Below are 772 nucleotides of genomic sequence, written 5' to 3'. Positions count from 1 at the left end.
CAGCTGGGAAGGACAATAGAACGGCAAGGGGTTCCCTCCGCAAGACGCTCCAATCCAATCTAGCTCACCCCCAATGTGCTTTATTGCTTGACAAAACAAGCCAGGAGAAGCAGGCTAGAGTAGAAAGGGAATTAAAGCGCTTCCCCCGAACACCCTGGAGGCGAAGGCAGCGTGAACTGAAAATCACCGCCGCCTCAGGTTTAAGAACTGGAAAACTCAAAGCCATAGTGCAAAACTCTCAGTGCCTTAGCAGAGATTTGGCTCATACAAAGGACTGCAGGAAGGAAACACAATTCATACTCAACGGGGAGAAGTGGTCAGTAGGATATCGGGAAGCCCAGATATTTCTGCGTTTCCGCACACACACGCACTCACAAAGACTAGCAACTTGGGCAGGTTATTTGTTCATTATGGAGAACCTCATATTATACAAGATGAGTAGCCATATGTTGTCTGTCTGTAGCAGAAGAAAAGAGTCTTTTGTTGTTCAGTCGCACAGTCGAGTCCGATTCTTCGTGACCCCATGGACCAGATCCCGCCAGGCCTTCCGGTCTTCCGCCGTCCTCTGAAGTTTGCTCAACTTCATGTTCGTTGCATCGATGACACTGTCTAACCATCTCATCCTTTGCCGTCCCCGTCTTCTTTGACCTTCAGTCTTTCCCAGCATCAGGGTCTTCTCCAGTCTAGTGGCCTAGTAGTAGAGTCTAGTAGCCCCTTAAAGACTAACAAAATCTGTGGTAGGGGATGCGCTTTAATGCGTCACTGCTCACTT

The sequence above is a fragment of the Gekko japonicus genome, unplaced genomic scaffold (assembly GCF_001447785.1).
Source record: "Gekko japonicus isolate JY-2015 unplaced genomic scaffold, Gekko_japonicus_V1.1 scaffold6900, whole genome shotgun sequence".
NCBI classification, from domain to species: Eukaryota; Metazoa; Chordata; class Lepidosauria; order Squamata; family Gekkonidae; genus Gekko; species Gekko japonicus.
This window is presented reverse-complemented; position numbering follows the sequence as displayed.